A 19671-nucleotide genomic window follows, 5' to 3' on the forward strand; every position below is an offset into this window, starting at 1 on the left:
TGTTCAGTTCTGTTATATACTGACATAAGAATATTCCACACTTGAACTTGGAAGTGGTGGTAGGGATAGCCGAGGGGACAAGGAAGAGGATCTAAAGTGAACCAGATTGTGGGAGACTGTAGTCATAATCTGGGAAGTTCTAGTATCATTTACTGCTTTGATTTTTGCTGGAAAAACCTTTGTTTGGTAGCTCCAACCTTTCTTCCATCCCTGTATCCCCATCATCTAAGAACCGAAAACATGGTGTTTGTGAAGGAAAGTAGCAGTGTCCTGAGATGATTCTAATGTGGGACATTTGTGATTTGGGACTATAGTGAACTCTGATTTGGAGTGATTTTGACAACCCTTTTGGTGAAGCCATCCATAATTCCATATTTTCTCTGTGGTCTCAGATTGAGCACTTACTTCATATTTTGATGGCCTGCGTCTCTCTTTCTGACTAGATTGTGACATGTGAGGCAAGAACTTTGCCTAATTGACCATTAAGTAGCGCTGGACTCTAGCACATGCCTGGAGCACATAGTAAGTAGCTGCTCAATAATTATTTGTTGAATAAATCAATGAAGGGGCTTTGTGGTAATATCACCCCACCATGACCTAAGATAATGTGACCTCTCTTGTGACCTCCAGAGTCTGGATTGACTGAACAGATTGTGTTGAAGTACTTGTGTCTGTGGCCTGCAGTGACTGTCATCTGAGGGGTCTGTGCCCCAGTGTTTGTGACCTGTTGTCACCGACCTGTGATAAGGACCAGCAGGGATAGTGAATGGAGGTGACTGTGAACCTTGCATGATTGTGATCTCAAGTGAACGAGTTAGTGATAGTGTCTTCCATCACTGCTGTCAGGTGACTGTGATCCTGACCCACAGAGATTTGGCTTCAGATGACCACCAGCCACTGTTAGACCTTAACCATTGACCTGAGGTGTCTTTCAGATGCAGAGATTGTTGATCTCAACTGGCAGCTGAGATTATTGATCTGCATTGTGAGCTGAGGTAACTGAGATCTTTGAACCTGGGCTTAGTCTGGGAATGGCGCAAATATATGTGTACTACTCTTAGATTCCTGATTTTGTTTTGTATAATAAAATATCCTCCTAGGCCCTACAGATGACACACCTCTGCTCGGCCCCATGCAAACAAGGCCTAGGGACGAGGACTAGGTCGGGCCAATGCTCAGAAAACTCTACTTGAAATACAACGCACCCTTCCTGCTGCGCAACTTAAGGCCACCGCCACGGCCATAGCCGCCCGCAGAGGAGGGTCCGCATCCAGACCCCCCTCACGCCCTGGTGCGCCTGCGCGGAGGCGGGGCCGGGCTTTGCCCTTTGTTGTGAGCCCCAGTTTCCCAGGACACCGTGCGGCGCTGGGGTGGGGCTATGCAGATGAGGCACCGGGGGCGGGGCGGTTGCGGCGGCGTCGGCGGCGGCCGGGGAGGGTCAGTTGGAGGCAGGCGCTCGCTGAGGCAGGAGGAGGGCTCTGGGCCCGCGGCCTGACAGGGACTTAGCCCGCAGAGATCGGCCCCGCGCGCGCGACCCCACACCCACCCTCTCATCCACCTACCCATACCCTGCGCCGCCTCCTCTCACCCTGAGCAGAGTCGCCGAGGATGATAAACACCCAGGACAGGTAACGGCCCGGCCCAGGCTCCCCGCCCCCATCCTCCCCGCATCTGCCTCAGAGGGCCTCCCCCCATCCCCGGCCGGTTCCCGCTCCCACAGCGGGGTCCTGCCCACCCCCCCACTGGGTCCTTTCCCTACTTCAGCCACCCCAGTCCAAGCCCCAAACCCGCAACGGGGCCTCCTTCCGCCCTTTAGCCCCTTCCCTCCAGCCTGGCCCATCCCCCTCATCCGGGCCTCCTTCTCCCGCAAAGCCCCCACCCCCAACCCCCACGCAAACCAGGACTCAACCTTCGAATCCAGTCCCCATTTCCTTTAAGTCCTGTCGGACGGTGCCCCATTCCCAAACTGGGCTTTCTCCCTCATCCACATTCCCCAAATTGTTTCCCATTTCCCCAAATCTATCTTCCTCCCTCTTTGGTTACTTAACCCTTGGCTTTGACTCTCTTTCCTTGAAACTGCATCCTCCAAACCCCTGTCTTATCACTGCCGCCCCTCCCCCAGTTAGGCTCCAACCTTCAGCTCTCAACTGGACTCATTACCCCTTCCCCTCCCCCGCTTTTCTCAGGCCTAATAGTTTTTACAGTGATGCCCCACTGTCCCTCTGGTCCCTTAACTCCTGCTTTATCTTTTCCCATTCTTCCTCCTCGACACCCCTTTCCCAGTTAGCTCGTTTATCCCTGGCTCCCAACCTTCTTCCGTTTATTTTTCAAACACTTTGGACTTCTGTTTGCCGTCCTTTTCCCCTAGTGGGGTTCCCCCAACACTTCTAAACTCTCCTATCCTCTAAACACTTGATCTCAGCTGGAACTCATTTTACTCTTATTCTTCCCTTCTTAATTGAATCCCATCATTAGATCACAGAACTCAGCCCACCCTGTTTCTGTTGAAGGCCTCCTTTCTTTCTCTGTACCTCCAATGCCTGCAAATCAGGCCCCATACTCTGGATACTGGGCCTTTGCAAGTTTCTTCCCTCAAAATCTGATCCCAGTCTTCTCCCATTAATTGGAGAGAAAGGCTGCACGTCCTTCTGAAACAGCACCAGTGGTTTTCTGAACTTGCCTCATACATACTTGCCCCTGCCCAAGCTAGGCAGAATTTATCACTCAGCTTTCCTCTCTCTACTTCTCTTTTTCCCAAGGCAGCCCTTGTTGTCATCCATCTCTTCTTCAAATATACTCTGTATTTCTGCCCCCACACTCTTTGAAACTGCTCCATAATCCTGTTTCCCCACAATTTTTAACCCTTGTTGTTTTTTTATACATCAGAATGCCTTCTATTTACAATTTGGGTCTCATTGTCTTCCTCATTTTACCCCCTAGACTTGTTGCTGTCCTTTCCGAAATGAGGCTGAAGCTCATTTAGTTCTCCACACCAGACCCTTTGTCCCCAGAATTGGCCTTATGGCCTCTGCCCCATACTTGGGTCTCATTGTTTTGCAAGCAGGTCTGTTCCCTGTATATCCTCCTTAAATTGTGCGGTGGTGTCTCCAGAGCTAGACTATAGTTCTTTTTACAAACTTATCCTTCCTTATTGCTTTTCTTCCCATAGGGCTCTACCTACCATTCAGGGGTCCTCCCAAACCTGGGCTCCCTTCTCCCTAAGCTGGTCTCTAACTTGCCTTTTCCCAGTCCTTTAGCAGCACCATCCTTAAATATTCCAGCTGTGTTTTTAGCTTTTCTTGTATCTCCATGTTTCTCAACACTGGCTGCTCATTTGAAAAAATCAGTCACCTGGACCCCACCTTCAAAAGATCTGGTGTAAGGCCTAGGGTGGGGCTTGGTTAGTTGTATGTATTTTTAAAGCTCCCTAGGTTAATTCTTTGTAATGTGCAGCCAGGGTTAAGAAACACTGCCTCCGCCCCCTCCCCCTCAAGACCTTTCCCATCATATTTCTTTAGTGAATGTCAGCTCTTTCTCTACTGAAAAGGGCCTTGTCTCCTTCAGGGGTTTCTTAGTTTTTCTTTCTCAGGTACTATCCAGAAATTCCCAAGATACCCACAACAGCCTCTTAAATTCTCCTACCTTGAGTTACTCAGTTCTCAGGCATTAGACATTTTCATTCTCAGACTCTTACCTAGCCCCCACACCTCTATTTCTTCCCAACATGCAGAAAGAAAATCCACCCCTCATTTCCTGGTTTGTTATGGTTGTATTTGACCCATTACCCCTACCTCTCAAGGCTTCTTTACAGTCCCATTCTGTTTTCTTTTTCGGAGGCTATCCAAGTCCATGTCCCTTTGCATTCCCGCTTTTATTCCATCTTCTCTACCCAGCCCCTCTGGAGCTGAGGAGGTGGAGATGGATGCAAAAGGTATTGCTTGTGATAAAGAAAGCCGTGTGTGATGAGGATAAGACAGCAGGTATGAGAGAGGGCTGGATGACGTGCAGGGGTGGAGGGAAGCAAAGAAACCTACAGGGAAGTCTGCTAAAAGGGTATGAGATGGGTTTTCTTTTATGTTTTTATGTTTTTGTCTCCACAGTGGGATTTGGAGGGTGGTGTGGTCTCAGCAGGCAGTCTCTGGAGTCCTCTGGACTGAGCTGGTCTGGTGCCAAGTCCTTTGCAGGCTGAGCCTTGAGAGTTGGGCAGTTGGAACCAATACATAAGGGCCTTGGTTGACTGTGAGGTTGCAAGACCTGAGTTCTAGATCTGGCTTGGCTAGTGTGCTTCCATATAAAAAGAGGGGGTTGGGTTCGCTTAACTCAAGATTCCTTCCAGCTTCCTAAGTGGCAAAACAGGCTTGCTTGTCTCCAAGGCCCTTAGTGTGTTGGTAATTTGAGGGGCTTGGCTGTATGAAAGGCAGGTGGAGGGAGGAGCCAGCTGGCCTGCCAAGTCCTGGGCAGGAGCAAGGCCTGGGATCAGGCTCCTCCACTTTGGCCTGGGGGTGGGGTGGTGTGGTGTGGTGTGTGCAGGGTGTCTGGTTTCTTTGAGTTATGGCAATCCTATTTCCATAACATGTTTCCCAGCCTTCTGTGGCCTGCCTGTAACTTTCTAAAGGGACTCTGGTAGGCCCTAACTAGGGATCCCGATAAGAGCCGGATGTTCTTCCCAGTCTGTGTGCTTGGTGTTTTGTATCCGCAGAGGGGAGGGGGAGCTGGCTAGGAGTTGAGCTCTCATTGGGTGGGGGATGGGCTTTCTAGCTTCCCTGGCTCTAGTGAAATACTCAAGAGGTGGAGGCTTGGTTTCCTGGAAGAAATAGTTGCAGAGGAACCGGCAGTATGTTTTGGAAACAAAGCTCTTCCTTTTCAGTTTTGTTCTGATTAGTACCTCCAGAATGTTAAAATTCCTGATGGTGGCGGAGGGAAGAAGACACAGGAACAAGCACTTTTATTAAAGTTTTTGAACATGAGGTTTAAATCCAAGGAAATCCAGCTTCATGGCCTTTCTCTCCCCTGGATTTGTGGGGGCAAAAAGACAGTCTCTGTCTAGGGCCTGCTTAGCACCTGTGTATGTGGAGAAGCGCCTGCCTGGGCCTTATATCTATATTATAAACAATCTTTGTCTGACGGGCTTTGAGAAGCATTTGGTTCTACAGGTGTTTTCTCTTGGAGGTGGACAGGGCACGAGAGCACATCAGAGCTACCCTGGGTATCTTCACAGAATGGTTCCCTGAGTGATGGAATTTCTTTCTCTTCCCCCAAAGAATATGGTTTTGCTTATTCCTTATTTATTGGCACTATGGCTTTTTGGGTATGGGATAGTAAGGAGAGCAAGTTTTCCTACCATGTACCTTCAAGGTCATTTCCACAGAGAGAGCCAGAGAGACTCCTAGTATAGTTGGGAATCCCCCCGAATTGGAGGTATGCTTCAGAAAGCAATGTGGACTAATAATAGTAATTCCTCATGCTGCCAAGAAATCCAAATTTAACCTCAGAGCTGCTCAGAAATATAAAAAGGGGGACTGCGGAGTGGGTTAGAGGATGTTATATATGTGCATTTCTAGAAAAAAAAAAAAGTAATTCATCCCTTTTTGAAACAGTATGCAGTGTTGATTCAAGTTGGCTTCATGACTCGTAAGGCTGTAAAGCCTAACTGAAAGCTATAGACCAGAAATAGCCAAGTAGGTGAGCAAGAATTTTGTTACTTGAAGTGAACCAAACAGATAGTTTCCTGTTAACAGCAGAATAAAATGCTTTGCATAAGAGAATCCCTAGGAAAATTTCCTAGGCCTTTGATACCATGTAAACAATGAGGTAATTCTGTCCTGGGAAGAGAGTCTGGAACTGGGTGATGAGTTCACTATACAAACTAGATCAAGGTGGACACCTGGATGGCTCAGTTGGTGTTCGACTTTGGCTCAGGTCATGATCTCATGGTTGGTGAGTTCGAGCCCCACGTTGGGCTCTGTGCTGACAGCTCAGAGCCTGGAGCCTGCTCCGGATTCTGTGTCTCCCTCTTTCTGCCCCTCTGCTGCTCACACTCTGTGTCTCTCTCGCCCTCTCAAAAATAAATATTAAAAAAAAACAAAACTGGATCAAGGTACTTAAAATGTAAAATTAAGGTTTAATTTTAATGCATGAGTACCTAGCTATCCATCCACCTCTGGCGTATGTGGTTATGCCTACCTTTGGCAAAAGATGTACCAGTATCAGTTGTGTTATAAGCAAACCTCAGAGGCAGATATTCTGCTGCCATTGTAAGTGTGTTTCTTATGGAGAATCAACCAAAACCCAGTTTTGCTTTCAGTCTGTGATTCAGAGTGGTGATGTCATTTTCTTTATAATTGTGCTTAGCAAGTAGACTCCCTTTGGCACATAGAACAGCCCTAGTGAAATGACTTATGCCTGGCATCTGCCCAGGGTTCCTTTCTCATATGGGAAGGGAATTGGCAGCTGGAAATCAGCCTCTAAGGTCCCACTAGACTGGAGGTGGCCATCACCTCCCACCTTTCTTCCTATTTCTTCTTGGCTAAATGTGATGGCAGCCCTGGATTGGTTCCTCTTTGCGTAGGGATTAGTCATCAGAGACCTTCCTAGTCTCAGTAAAAGCAGCCTGTGTGAGGGAAGTCTGAGCCTAGAGAGTGTTCTATGAGGTAGGGCCTGAGACAAGAATGGATCAGAAGAGGTTGAGAGAGGGGAATGAATTTAGAATGCTTGGGAATGTGGTTTTTATGTCTTTTCACTTGATACCACAAAATAGGTAATACCAAGGCCATCTAACACCCCTTCCGATAGGTAATGGAAACCAGAGAGAAAGGGTGCAGACCTAAGCAAGCTCAGGCCACTGATTCAAGTGAAACATGATCAAAAGTATATCAAGGAGAATATGAATTCACATATTTGTTAGATGTAGCTGAATGGAAGTTAGCCACAGAATTACTTTTATATTAAATCTCTACATAGCAGGCTATCCACTGCTTTGAGCAAACTAAATATAAAAATCAAAACTGACAAAAAATCAACTGGAAGTGATTCTTTAATAGATTCTTTACTCTATTAAGAGATTTAAAGTTCCTTCCTTTAAATAGTAAGCACCCTAGAGATTTAAAAATAGGATTTGAATTATAAAAATTTGATTTACCAGCAACACTCCCCAGGAATACATCTGCTACGTGCAGTGCCTGTCTCTAGTCAGTGTATGAAATTAGACATTTCAGGCAACGGTTTCACAGAATGCTTTAAATTAGAGGCAGCAGGATGTGATCTGTCGTAGCACTCATATGTATCCTGAGGAGTGTTTCCAAGGGCATGTCTGATAACTGAGAAAATAAAGACACTAACAGATAGGCTCTGATCTCCCATCTTTCTTTTGAATTGACTTGGATACTTGACACCCTCATTTCTAGCATGGTATATTTGTTTCTTCTCCAAAAGCAAGACCAGACCAAGTGGATGTTCAGGTTCAGGCTGATATATTTGATTGTTCTTAATGAGCCTGATCTTTCTGATCAAGCCTGATCAGGCTCTAGACTGAGCTGCTGCTTTTTATTTTTTAATGTTTATTTATTTTGAGAGAGAGCTCACAGTCGTGAGTGGGTTAGGGGCAGAGAGAGAGGGAGAGAGAGAATCCCAAGCAGGCTTCACACCTTCAACATGGAGCCTGATGAGGGGCTCGATCTCATGAACCATGAGATCATGACCTGAGCCGAAATCAAGAGTTGGATGCTTAACTGACTGAGCCACCCAGGTGCCCCTAAGACTGACTTTTTAAATCCTCTTTTTGGTGTTAAAGATTAAATCATGCCTTCCCCCCAATGGAGTGAGCAAGATGTGAGGAAGAAATGGAAAAAGCTGGGCATTGGAACCAGTAGAAACACAACTGAACTGAATATGAAACCTAACTTGGTTTGGATCTTGTGACAGAAGGACCTGTGTTTAGAAGCCACTTTCACTGTACTTAAGTTCTTAAAAGATTCACTGTTCTCTGTTGAGATTGGTGGCATATTTTGCCACAATACCATTTCGAACATTAAAGCCAATACAAGAACAGAAGGCTGTTCTTTTTTAAATTAATTAATTAATTTTTTAAGTATTCTTTACACCCAGTGTGGGGTTTGAACTCACGACCTTAAGATTAGGAGTTGCATGCTCTACCGACTGAGCCAGCCAGGTGCCCCTGTTCTTTTTTTTTTTTTTTTTTTAATTAAAGAATAACTGACATACTATATTGTTATTAGTTTTTAGGCATATAGCATAGTGATTCAGTTTTTATATATGTTTCAAAATGGTGCCATGTGTCATGTACAAAGTTGTTACAATATTATTGACTATATTCCCTATGTTGTACATCATAGCCCCATGTCTTAATTTATTTTTTAACTGGAGGATTATACCTCTTAATCCTCTTCATCAATTTCATCCTCTGGCAACCATCAGTTCTCTGTGTCTATAAGTCTATTTCTGTTTTGTTTGTTCATTTGTGGTGTTCCTTTAGATTCCGCATATAATTGAAATCCTATTTGTCTGACTTCTTTCATTTAGCATAATGCCCTCTAGGCCCATCCACGTTCTCACAAATGGCAAAATTTCATTCTTTTTTATGGCTGAGTAGTATACCATTATGTATATATATATCACAGCTTTATCCATTCATATATTGATGGGCATTTAAGTGGCTTCTGTATCTTGGCTGTTGTAAATAATGCTGTGATGAACATAAGGGTGCATTATCTTTTTGAATTAGTGTTTTCATTTTCTTCAGATAAATACCTAGAAGTGAAATTGCTGGATTACATGGTAGATCTATTTTTAATTTTTTGAGGAACCTCTGTACTGTTTTCCACAGTGGCTGCACCAATGTCATTCCCACTGGTAGTGCACAAAGGTTCCTTTTTCTCCACTTCCTCACCAACACTTGTTATTTCTTGTCTTTTTGATATTAGCCATTCTAACTGGTATGAGATGATTGTATCATTGTGGTTTTGATTTGCATTTCCCTGATGATTAGTGATGTTGGGCATCTTTTCATGTGCCTCTTGGCCATCTGTATGTTGTCTTTGGAACAATGTCTATTCAGATCCTCTGCCCATTTTTAAAAAAAAAATTTTTTTTAACGTTTATTTATTTTTGAGACAGAGAGAGACAGAGCATGAATGGGGGAGGGTCAGAGAGAGAGAGGGAGACACAGAATCTGAAACAGGCTCCAGGCTCTGAGCTGTCAGCACAGAGCCCGATGCGGGGCTTGAACTCACGAACCGCGAGATCATGACCTGAACCGAAGTTGGACGCCCCACCTCTGCCCATTTTTTAAGTAGTCTCTGCGAGAGGCTTGAACTAATGACCCTGAGATCAAGACCTGAACTGGGAGTGAGTCAGACACTTAACCGACTAAGCCAGCCAGGCACCCTTCCTCTGCCCTTTTTTTTTTTTTTTTTTTTGCCACACCCCTCCCCCTTTGCCCATTTTTAAATTGGATTATTTTTGATACTGAATTGTATGAGTTGTTTTTGTTTTTAAGGTTTTACTTTTCTTAAAGTAATCTCTGCACCCATTGTGAGGCTCACACTCACAATCTCGAGGTCAAGAGTTGTATGCTCCACTGACTGAGCCAGCCAGACACCCCTGGCAGCCCTGTATGAGTACTTTATATATTTTGGATGTTAACCCCTTAGTGGATATATCATTTGTGAATATTTTCTTCCATTCAGTAGGTTGCCTTTTTGTTTTGTTAGTTTCCCTTGCAAGCTTTTTAGTTCTGTGTAGTCTCACTTGTTTATTTTTTGCCTTTGTTGTCCTTGCCTGAGGAGACAGATCCCAAAAAATAGTGCTAAGACTGATGAAGAGCTTACTGCTATGTTTTCTAGGTGTTTTATGGTTTCAGGTCTTACATGTTAAGTCTTTAATCCATTTTGAGTTTAGTTTTGTGAGAAAGTGGCCCAGTTTTATTCTTTTGCATGTAGCTGTGCAATTTTCCCAACACCATTTATTGAAGAGGCTGTATTTTCCCCATTGTATATTCTTGCCTTCATTGTTGCAGATTAATTGACCATATGTGTATGGGTTTGTTTCTGGTCTCCCTATCCTGTTTGACCTATATGTCTGTTTTTGTGCCAATACCATACTGTTTTGATTACTGTAACTTTGTAATATACTTTGAAATCTGAGAGTATGATACGTTCAGCTTTGCTTTTCTCTCCAGAATGCTTTGGCTATTCAGGCTCTTTTGTGGTACCATACAAACTTTATGATTATTTGTTCTAGTTCTGAGGAAAATGCCATTGGTGTTTTGATAGGGATTGCACTGAGTCTTTAGATTTGGGTAGTAGGAACATTTTAACAATATTCTTCCAGTTCATGTCATGGTATATCTTTGCATTTGTTTGTATCATCTTCAGTTTCATCAGTGTCTTACAGTTTTCAAAGTATGGGTCTTTTATTTCTTTCATTAAATTTAATCCTAGATATTCTCTTTTTTTAAATGTTTATTTTTGAGAGAGAGCACGAGTGGGGGAGGGCCAGAGAGAGGGAGTCACAGAATCTGAAGCAGGCTCCAGGCTCCCAGCTGTCAGCACAGAGCCTGACATGGGGCTCGAACTCATGAGCCGTGAGATCATGGCCTGAGCTGAAGTTGGATGCTTAACCAACTGAGCCACCCAGGCACCCCTCTATTTTTTTTTTTTTTTTCATGCAATTGTACATGGGATGGTTTTCTTAATTTCTCCTTCTGGTAGTTATTAGTATATATAAATGCAACAGATTTATATAAATTGAATTGATTTTGTATCCTGCAGCCTTACTAAATTCATTTATTCTAATAGTTTATTGGTGAAGGTGTTGAGGTTTTCTGTAGAGTAGCATGTCATCTACAAATAGTGACCGAGTGCCTTGTATTTCTTTCTCTTGCCTGATTGCTGTTCATGCCCCTTAATTTCTTTAACCACCATGTATATACCCATCTTCCTGTTCTTCTCACTTCAGAAATGGCAGTCAGGTTTTTTGAAAGAGAAGCAATTTGCCATTCACAGCAAATAACTAAAAGCAGATCCATTATGATGGACAATGAAGAGGGTTGTTGACTGTGATCTCCAGTCTCCTAGGTTTATCCTAAACTGTAGCTGTTTCTGGTAGGGAACTGGAAGTGGATCTCAGGATGGGGACCGGAAACACCCGTCCACCCTCACTCACAGACACTTGCTTTCTCATGCAGACTTTGTGGGGTAGAAGGAGGAGTTTCCAGCAGCCTTGTGTAAGAGTGGGAGAAGTAAATGATTTGTCACCTTGGAATAGACTTCTTGCATTTACTTTAAGAGGAGTGAGCCACATAGGTTAGTGCTGAACATAGGGCAGGCTCTAGGGATTATTTCTAGGAAGAAGACAAGGGGATTCTGGATCTAGAAAAAAGAATCCACCTTATTCTGATCATTTCATTGGGTTGGCCCCATTGCTTATGACATTTGCAAGTAAAAATTAGCTCATAATCAAGATGATGGTTGGAATGCCCATCAAGGGTTGAATGTAGCTCTCTCATCTAAAGACCGGGGAAGAATAATTTCTCTGGAAGTAGAAGTCTGAGATTGAGAAATTGGCACCAAAGTTCTAGAAGTGCAAGGGCTTTGGTGATCTGGTTTTGTGAACCCATGCAGTTCTGGTATAAAAGGCTACATCTCATCTTTCTACCCCAGAGGAGAGGTCTGCCCAGTTCTTAGGTAGCTCCACTGACCTACAGGCAAGCCAGCTTTCCTGGTGGCTTTCAGTGGCCCAGCCTTCCTGGTGCTCCTGCAGGAACCTCAACAGAGGCCTGAAGTGGTCCCTAGGGAATGGGAACAGAACTTACTGTGGGGGGGTGGTGGTGGTGTCTGTGTGTGTACCTTTGCTTGGGAAAGCCCCCCCCCCCCCCCGTCATAATTTTTTGTGGTCTGGATACTCTATTATTCTATCCCTTAACACATTGGAATGGGGGCATTATAATCGTTCTTTGTCCTCAGTAGAAAATAAGTCCCTCATTGGAAACAGCATAATCCTCAGTCATGCTTCTTCTGCTTCCTCTGTTACTGAGGCTAAGAGTAGGGGAGATGAGGATGGCCTGAGGTTTTCCAGAGGAGGCAGGAAATGGTGCATGTGTTGTTTTTTTTTTACCTCCAGGTGTTGATGCTGCTCCGGGCCCACTGACATTGCCCTGGGAACTCCATCTCCCAATGAAATTTCTAAGTGTAATTTCAGGCCCCTGGTTGAAATCCTTGAGAGAAAGGGGAGCTGAGCTAGAGCAGTGAAGGGTTTGGACTTCCTGTCTCAGCTGTCTCTTAGTACTGAGGATCTTAGCTGGATGCCCTTTGCGTTATTGTACCATTGCCGTGTTAGGTGTGAGTTCAGTTCTGTCACTCTGAGCCCAAGTGAAGAACTCAAATCTGGCATGCCGTATAAAGCAAATAGTGTGAAGAATGGGGCCTTGCATTATTTTGCAGCCGCCTTTTGGCGGGGGTGGGAGGGGGGAGCTTGACTTCTAGCATTTGATGATTTTTGTGGTGTAAATACTTCCCCCAGAGCCATTCAAGCTACCAGCATGACCTCATTAAACATGCAGTTGGGAAGAGATGGGCACAGTCCTGTGAGCTGGCTCCAGCACCCACTGCAGTGTCCTCCTGTATGTTATCCATTGCATTCCAGCTGCCTGCTGCCTGGGGTGTTGGGGCCAAGGGACAGACCTATTGCTGAGTTGTGTACACGCAGTCTGCTTCTTTCCCTGCTTCACTTGCCGCTGTCCTGTGAAGTGAGCTACATCTCAGCTTAAGGAACTACTAAATTGGATTCAGAGAAGGCAGTGGAGCAGATCTGGAGCCCTGTAGGGTCCACCTGAAAATCATGGTGGTAGTAAGAGTACACACCTGGAGATCACAGGGAGCTCCTTGAGGAGCCTTTCACCCTCTCTGATCCATCTGATTATTGGCTTCCTTACTTAGTTCCTAGCAAATCTACCTTCTAGCAACACCCCATCCTTGATACACATGTACCTGAGTGTCCATACCAGTCGTGTCAGTATAATCTAAACACCCATGCCCTGGTTAGAGTCTAGCAAAGGGCAAGGAAGCCCAACATTTGGTGGCATACCAGGGACAAGCTCAGAACATAATACTCTGTACTACAGTGTACCTCTTCTCTGGAAGCCAGATCCCTGGATTTAATTCAGTTCTTGACCGTGGAGAGATTTGGGTCATTGTCTTCTTGTTCAGTTCTTTTGTTTAGATTGGGGAGGAAAAGTGGCCTTGGGTCCTCAAGGACATGGTACCCCATCCATGTGGTATCTTGAGGCCTATATGCCTCTCCAGCCAGAAGTGACTGTATAGATTTTGAGATTCTGTCACATAGGTTGTTGAGACACTGTTAGGGTAAGGAAAGGGACTGGTGGGGGTACAGGGTTCTAGGCCTTGAAGGCAAGCCAGGATCTGGTTCCTCTCAAGGTTTGTCAGTGCCACAGAGATTTGTTTGATGTTTAACAGGTGCTCCTCTGGTCATATATGTCCAACTGACACCCTTAGCACTTCTGGGATTCCCCCTGCTTTCTACACGAGGATGGGTGTGCTTTAAGAGGGCAGACTACATCTGGAAGCTAAAGCCAAAAGGATGGGGGCAGTGGTGTAGTGCTTGTTTAGGGAGAACCGGGTAGGGGTTGGAGGGGATGTTGAGATGAGTCTTCAAGTCTTGGTGTTCACGGTCTTACCTTCTCTGTCTCTTGCAGTAGTATTTTGCCTTTGAGTAACTGTCCCCAGCTCCAGTGCTGCAGGCACATTGTTCCGGGGCCTCTGTGGTGCTCCTGATGCCCCTCACCCACTGTCGAAGATCCCCGGTGGGCGAGGGGGCGGCAGGGATCCTTCTCTCTCAGCTCTAATATATAAGGTAAGGAGGACTCTGGGCTGGAAGGCTTGGAGCAGAGCCCTCTCGGATACCACTGAGCTGCTGCTTAAGGGCAGTAATTGCGGCCCTTTGGTCTTCCCTTAAGCCAGGCCAGTAGGGGATCGGGAAGAACTTTTTCAGTGGAGGCTGCCGTGTGGCTTTTGGGGAGTACTAGGAGGGGAGGATATGTGCACCAGCAAACACTGCCATCTTCTCAGCTTGGTGGTCAGCGCTTCAGTGCCGGTTTAGGGTCCTGAGTGGGTGGGAGAATGATGAATGGGAGGGGTGCAAGAACTCTTTTTGGTGTGACTCCTCAGTTTCTCTTGAGGTACCAAGGGCCAGGAGGAGCAGTTTTCCCATTGTCAGAGACTATTAGGCATTCTGCTGTCCATCCCATACTAGCCTGATAGGGGGCGGGCAGGTAGTGTAGCAGGGGGTAATGAGAAGGGACTTTGCAGCTCCATCATCTGTCATCCTGGCAGCCTAGGGTACATCCCAAGAGCTTAAGAGATTGCTGGCAGTCTGGCCTGAGAATGATCTGGGCTAGTGCAGTCAGCCCTTTGCTGCCTTTTAATCTCCTGTGGTTGAGGCCCAGAAGTTTAGCTTCTCCCTAAGATTGGCATTGAAAGGTCGCAGGGTGGCTGAGTTCTGGTCTCTTGAGACTGTGCCCAGGGGAGACAACCCTGCAGTCTACCTGGAAGCAGGCTTTGGTTGAGCTGGGCCCCAGCCAGACCCTCACATATATTTTCATTCGTTGCTAATGTTGCTCTTTCAGAGAGAGAAGGGGAAGAAAGAGCATGACGTTGGGGTGGGGGACACACATGGGCTTAGAATCAGGGAGACTTGGTTTGAGTCTCAACTCTGCCATTTACTAGCTTGGGTCAGTTGCTTAATTGTTCTGGGCCCCAGTGTGTCAGATTTTAAATGGGATATTAGTAACTACTTCACATACTTGAGGTGGTGATTGAAAAATGGGAAAGCACCTTGCACAGAACTCAGCATCTCATGGACATTTGGTAAATATTTCCTTTCCCATTATGCTGGCTTTTCGCTGCCATCAACTTGTCTTTGTGCCTGATGAGTGATGGATGGCTCTATCTAGCCAGCATGCAGCACTATATTTTCAGCGTGCTGTTTATCCCATGCTACCCTGAGATTGGCCCACGAAGACTCCCAGGACCCACCTAGGTTAGGGGGCCTATAATGTGGCCAGAGCGGTAGTGATCTGGTCCTCTGATCTGATCTCCTCCCAGGACGAGAAGCTCACTGTGACCCAGGACCTCCCTGTGAACGATGGAAAACCTCACATTGTCCACTTCCAGTATGAGGTCACTGAGGTGAAAGTCTCTTCCTGGGATGCAGTCCTGTCCAGCCAGAGCCTGTTTGTAGAAATCCCAGATGGATTATTAGCTGATGGGAGCAAAGAAGGGTAAGGAGCAAGTGCTGGGGGAGGGGAAGGAGGGCCCATTCCAGAGAAAGGCATGTGCTTATTGGGGATAACAGATGAATTAGGGAGTCTGCCTTCTTCCCTAGCTCTAGATTTCCCAAGCAGATAACATTTTGTACAAGTTATTTTTAGCCAGTAAAACAGGCCTGCCATAGGTTATAGTTAAAGGGAATCATTATCACATTAACCAAATCCCTGTCATTTAATCACCCCTTGGTTTGCTCTTCTCAGCAGACATTAAATCCCCCTTGAGCCACCATACAGTGATGCAGTTCAAAAGGCCAGGAAGCTCTGAGATACAGTGGGATTTCATTAGATTGGGCAAGGCCAGGCCCTCCAAGGCAGTCAGGTGTGTAAGAAACAGTCTTGTAGAGTTCTTTTTTTTTTTGGTGTAGGTTTTTGTTTTCTTTTTTTTTTTTTTTTTTTTTTTTTTTGATTTTTTTTATTTTGAAGATAGAGTTCTCTTGATGGCCCCTGTCTCTTGAGGAAATCCTTTTAGGCAGTGTTAGGACCCAGAGTCCATCTCAGTAGCAGGTGGTCATCAAACTTGGCGACTTTAGAAGACCCCTGAAAAACCAGGCTGTCTTGCTCGACCCCCTACTGTCTTGTGAACTGTGTTAGTGAAGTTGGTTAACACTGTTAATTTCAGATGAAGAATCCTTACTCCAGTAAGAGATAATTCAGTAACTTTTTTCTTTGGGATTGTGGCTTTTTTCTGAACTCCAGCTCTCGAAATAAGAAACTTCTCCCTGGAGGTTCCTTATTTATAATACTGGCTGTGAGCCTCAGAGAAGCCTTTTTTTGAGGGTGGGGGGTGGAAAGTCTAGAGAGGTGGTAGTGGGCCTGAGTTGTTTTCTTTGCTTCTGGCAGATTGTTAGCACTGCTAGAGTTTGCTGAAGAGAAGATGAAAGTGAACTACGTCTTCATCTGCTTCAGGAAGGGCCGGGAAGACAGAGGTGAGGAGTCCAAACAGCCTGAGACCTACTGCCCAGACAGCGGGCAACTAGTGAGGGGAAAAGGGGCTTCTTATTGCGTGAAGTAGGGCTTTTGAGTTTGCCTTATAAACCCTGGGAAATCACAGGGGTGGGAGTGCTTTTGAAGGGTCTATAGAAGTAAAGGTCTAGTACTTCTTTATTGTAGCTTTGTTTCTTGTTTTCCTTTGATTTGAACCTACTCTTGGTTTATCAGAATCCTTTTTACACTCTCCTACAGCTCCACTCCTGAAGACCTTCAGCTTCTTGGGCTTTGAGATTGTGCGTCCAGGCCATCCCTGTGTTCCCTCTCGGCCAGATGTGATGTTCATGGTTTACCCCCTGGACCAGAACTTGTCCGATGAGGACTAATGGTCAGAGGATGCTTTGCCCAAGAGCCACAGTGGGGGGAGAGGGGAAGTTAGGCAGCCCTGGGACAGAGGAGGGGGCTCCTTGCTGTCTAGGGAAGGACGCCGAGGGGCTCAGGGTGAGGGTTGCCTATTGTGTTCTCCGAGTTGACTTGTTGAAATTGTTTTCCATAAAGAACAGTATAAACCTATTATTCACATGTAATCACCAATAGTAAATGAAGATGTTTATGAACTGGCATTAGAAGCTTTTTAAACTGCGCTGTGTGATGTGCTCTATCTAGCCTAGGGGAGGACATTGCCTAGACTGGGAGGGACTGTCTGGGTCCAGGGGCAAGGCTTGGGGGGCTGGTGGACGGCACTGTCAGGCTCAGGTTCCCCTGCTGTTGTTGGGCTTTCTTTTTTGGTTTTTAAGACTGTGTATTTTCTTTCCTTGCTTCCTGTTAACCCAGGACTCCTGAATATAGGCTTTTCAGCCCCTGGGCTGTGTCCTTGAGTTTTTCGACACTCTACCTGGGCTCCTCTGTGTGCATTTGTGTCTGGCCTGGAGAAACCAGGTCTCACCCCCTCCTTCTTTACAGCTTAGTGTTGTTCTGGCATTTGGTTAAGCTGGCTTAATCTGTTTAATGTTATCAGTGCATTTCAAATAGGGGCATTGAAGTTCACTCCCACCACCAGGGCTTTCTTTGGGGTGCCTGGGCCTTAAAACACTAGCCAAACTCCCAATTTGCAAATCATAGCCAGGAGTTCTTGCTCCTGGCTGTAGGCCCAGGACCCAAGGTGTCTCTTTCCTAGGGTCACAAAGAGCAGAGAGGAAGAGGAATAAGCAACTCAGGGCCTGGGGGTTGTGTGGGAATCTGCTCTTAGGGACTGGATGCCTCTGCCTGGCCGAACATAGTGCTGATTGCCCCTCTTCTCAACAGGTTCTGAGTAGTGCCTGAGACCCTGCCCCATAGGGCTTAGGGGTGGGACTGGGGGTGTAGAAGTGGCCTGCCCTTTTCTGTTTTCACTGAACAGCTCATCCTAAGGGGGGAGGAAGGGGGGAGAGATCTAGATTGGGTGAGGGGGGTGGGGGTGTCAGGGAGGCAAGTGTGTTGTGTTACTGTGTCAATAAACTGATTTAAAGTTGTGGTTGGTCTGTTTTTCATTCCTGTACCAGGACCAGCTTTCTACCACTACTCTTTTGAGTCTAGAGCCTAACGTAGCAGGGGTGTGATACATGCTTCTCAGGAAAAGCGCTGCAGTGCATCAGGACAGATAAGCCAGCTGAGGCTTCTGGGGCCACCATTATACTGCAAAACACAGTTGCTAGGCGCCTGGGACAAACTGCCAGTACCCCCCTAGAGAGGTATGTACACATCTGCTTCATCCAGAATAGAGTCTATACCCAGGATCCAGGTTGTTCTTAGTGTTTTCCTTTTGTATAGGAGGCTGGGTCCTGAAACTGGGTTTCGGCTTTTGCATGGAGATGCCTGACATTCCCATTTCTGGAGGTGTTTGAAGGAAGCAGCACATACCTTCCCTAGAAAGGTGTGGCTGCCATTCCCCTTGCACCACCAGCTGGATGAGTAAGCTCTCAGTGGCACTGTAGGGAGCTAGATTTCCCCCCCACCCCCCTTTGAAAGTAGGCTACACGTGGAGAGCTTGAATTCAGAACCCTTAGATCAAGGGTCACATGCTGTACCAATTGAGCTAGCCAGGTGTCCCTTACATTTTTCAAGGGCTTACTATCATTTTTTTCTCTTTTGCTTCTCTTTTCCCAAGTGATGGACAGGTTTTTCTTCCTATAGCTTTGGAACTATCTGCTGTTGAGCTGTGGCTGTCCTTAGTTTTTCTGAGTCTTTGGCCCATTTTCACAGTGTTCTGTGTGGCACTTGTGTTTTCACACTGGCCAAGTTACTAACTTTGAACTCCACCTGATACTCATAAAAATGAGCGCAATACCTCCATCTTCTACAGTATTAGGGGAAGGTCTGGGGCTGGATATTCAACGGAAATGGGAAGGACTTAAATCTGTCCTCCATGGATATAACCCCTAGAGGCAGCGAATGAAAAACGGTCACTGCTGTGAGATACCTACAGCAGAGGTCCGCATGAATGCGGACATTGGCCAAGTTAATGTAGGCAGTTTAGGATTATGTTGAACTCAGACTTGGGGAATCTACAAGACAGGAATAAAGAACCAAGATCAAATGCAGTCCTTCAAACTGATAGGAAACAAACACATTGGAGGTTCTGCTGCCATCTGCTGATGGACCCCCTTCAATACAGCTAGAGTTAGAAGCGTTGACTTGGAAACCCAGGCCCTCAGTTCAGTTAAGCTTTCCTTTTGGAAAAAGAAATTTTGCTAGATAGGACCCCTGGCAGGAAAGAAATATGGTACCCAAAAGCTGCACTCCAATCAAAAAAGTAACTTAGAAGGTGTTAATATTTTGAGGGGTGATGGAATGGGATAGGGAGGATATGTGAAAGGCAAACTAAGTCTAAATTTAAGAACAGGGACATTAAAAACTTTATTCAATAAATACAACAAATAATTTAAAAATATACTTCAATTCCAAAGCCAATTAAGAAAAGGAAGTAGAGAGAAAGGGGAAAAAAAGGGGAGCAGGAGATCAGAGGAAAAGGAGAAAATTCAAGAGGCAGAACAATGGTTTGGTTGGGCTGTGTTTCAGAATATACCACCCTCTGAAATTCCGATCAAATGCTCTGGACTCATAAATCCTTAGCCCTTGTTCTGATGGGGTAGCCATAGGAGTCCTCCAGCCAGGAATGATTCTCTGGGCTCTGGATCAGAGCACTCTGGAGGCTGGAATTGGGGAGGGGGTGGGAATGTAGGGGACAGTTTCTCACTCATTCCTAAAAACCATCCGTTCTAACTCGCAGGCAGTTCAAGTAGTGCAAACTCTTAAACAGAGAGCTCCCAGCTGCATAGTTTCACAAGTGAGTGCCCAAAGCCAGGGCCTCCGGGGGGATAGACCTCAGGGTACTTGAGGGGTCC

At 45.9% G+C, this 19671-nt stretch overlaps 2 long non-coding RNA genes across 2 annotated transcripts in view; both read left to right on the forward strand.

Moving 5' to 3' along the window:
• Positions 1 to 19671, forward strand: part of LOC124508505 (uncharacterized) — a 78688-nt gene that overhangs the window by 11687 nt on the left and 47330 nt on the right. The window lies entirely within an intron of this gene.
• Positions 1439 to 15224, forward strand: LOC124508504 (uncharacterized). The gene is made up of 3 exons (XR_006961267.1): positions 1439 to 1628; positions 13730 to 13887; positions 15138 to 15224. It is a non-coding gene; the product is annotated as an uncharacterized LOC124508504 (long non-coding RNA).

This window comes from Lynx rufus, unplaced genomic scaffold, assembly GCF_022079265.1.
Source record: "Lynx rufus isolate CCGP_SWC_20201006 ecotype Redwood Valley unplaced genomic scaffold, mLynRuf1.p SCAF_13, whole genome shotgun sequence".
NCBI classification, from domain to species: domain Eukaryota; kingdom Metazoa; phylum Chordata; class Mammalia; order Carnivora; family Felidae; genus Lynx; species Lynx rufus.